We start from the raw sequence: 2,427 nt of genomic DNA on the forward strand, positions 1-2,427 counted from the left end.
TAAATTACGTCGGAATAGTGCATGAAAGAATTCATTCCAGCACTTTTCAAAATCGCGAAAATTTTCGCCAAAAATGCAAAGGGGTTAGCCTTGCTTTTTTTTTGGCCGAAAAATTTTAGGTCCTAGATTTGATTCGAACGACCGTTTTCTGATCAATGGGACACCCAGGAACTCAGAAAACGCAGCGAAAAGAGCGTAGGACCAACAGGAGAGAAACGGCGAGCGAAAAAGCACCTGCTGAAAAATGTCGAAAACACAAGTTCTCGTTTTTTGGCTGTAACTTTTGATGCGTTGATCGCAGCTTATTGAGACTGCGCCCAATCGATTTCACTCGCAAAATTACGTCGGAATAGTGCATGAAAGAATTTATTCCAGCACTTTTCAAAATCGCGAAAATTTTCGCCAAAAATGCAAAGGGGTTAGCCTTACTTTTTCTTTATTTTTCGACCAAAAATTTTGGGTCTCCGATACGATTTATTTGACCTTTCCCTGACCAATTGGACCCTCAGGAACTCAGAAAACGCAGCGAGAAGAGCGTAGGACCAACAGGAGAGAAACGGCGAGCGAAAAAGCACCTGCTGAAAAATGTCGAAAACACAGGTTCTCGTTTTTTGGCTGTAACTTTCGATGCGTTGATCGCAGCGTATTGGAACTGCGCCCAATCGATTTCTCTCGCTAAATTACGTCGGAATAGTGCATGAAAGAATTCATTCCAGCACTTTTCAAAATCGCGAAAATTTTCGCCAAAAATGCGAAGGGGTTAGCCTTACTTTTTCTTCATTTTTCGACCAAAAACTTTGGGGCTTCGATTCGATTTATTTGACCTTTTCCTGACCAATTGGACCCTCAGGAACTCAGAAAACGCAGCGAAAAGAGCGTCGGACCAACGGGAGAGAAACGGCGAGCGAAAAAGCACCTGCTGAAAAATGTCGGAAACACAGGTTCTCGTTTTTTGGCTGTAACTTTTGATGCGTTGATCGCAGCGTATTGGGACTGCGCCCAATCGATTTCTCTCGCAAAATTACGTCGGAATAGTGCATGAAAGAATCCATTTCAGCACTTTTAAACATCGCGAAAATTTTCGCCAAAAATGCAAAGGGGTTAGCCTTGCTTTTTTTTTGGCCGAAAAATTTGAGGTCCTAGATTTGATTCGAACGACCGTTTTCTGATCAATGGGACACCCAGGAACTCAGAAAACGCAGCGAAAAGAGCGTAGGACCAACAGAAGAGAAACGGCGAGCGAAAAAGCACCTGCTGAAAAATGTCGAAAACACAGGTTCTCGTTTTTTGGCTGTAACTTTTGATGCGTTGATCGCAGCGTATTGGGACTGCACCCAATCGATTTCACTCGCAAAATTACGTCGGAATAGTGCATGAAAGAATTTATTCCAGCACTTTTCAAAATCGCGAAAATTTTCGCCAAAAATGCAAAGGGGTAAGCCTTACTTTTTCTTCATTTTTCGACCAAAAATTTTGGGTCTCCGATTCGATTTATTTGACCGTTTCCTGACCAATTGGACCCTCAGGAACTCAGAAAACGCAGCGAAAAGAGCGTAGGACCAACAGGAGAGAAACGGCGAGCGAAAAAGCACCTGCTGAAAAATGTCGAAAACACAAGTTCTCGTTTTTTGGCTGTAACTTTTGATGCGTTGATCGCAGCTTATTGGGACTGCGCCCAATCGATTTCTCTCGCAAAATTACGTCGGAATAGTGCATGAAAGAATTTATTCCAGCACTTTTCAAAATCGCGAAAATTTTCGCCAAAAATGCAAAGGGGTTAGCCTTACTTTTTCTTCATTTTTCGACCAAAAACTTTGGGGCTTCGATTCGATTTATTTGACCTTTTCCTGACCAATTGGACCCTCAGGAACTCAGAAAACGCAGCGAAAAGAGCGTCGGACCAACGGGAGAGAAACGGCGAGCGAAAAAGCACCTGCTGAGAAATGTCGAAAACACAGGTTCTCGTTTTTTGGCTGTAACTTTTGATGCGTTGATCGCAGCGTATTGGAACTGCGCCCAATCGATTTCTCTCGCTAAATTACGTCGGAATAGTGCATGAAAGAATTCATTCCAGCACTTTTCAAAATCGCGAAAATTTTCGCCAAAAATGCAAAGGGGTTAGCCTTGCTTTTTTTTTGGCCGAAAAATTTTAGGTCCTAGATTTGATTCGAACGACCGTTTTCTGATCAATGGGACACCCAGGAACTCAGAAAACGCAGCGAAAAGAGCGTAGGACCAACAGGAGAGAAACGGCGAGCGAAAAAGCACCTGCTGAAAAATGTCGAAAACACAGGTTCTCGTTTTTTGGCTGTAACTTTTGATGCGTTGATCGCAGCGTATTGGGACTGCACCCAATCGATTTCACTCGCAAAATTACGTCGGAATAGTGCATGAAAGAATTTATTCCAGCACTTTTCAAAATCGCGA

The sequence above is a fragment of the Neodiprion virginianus genome, chromosome 7 (assembly GCF_021901495.1).
Source record: "Neodiprion virginianus isolate iyNeoVirg1 chromosome 7, iyNeoVirg1.1, whole genome shotgun sequence".
Taxonomy (NCBI): Eukaryota; Metazoa; Arthropoda; class Insecta; order Hymenoptera; family Diprionidae; genus Neodiprion; species Neodiprion virginianus.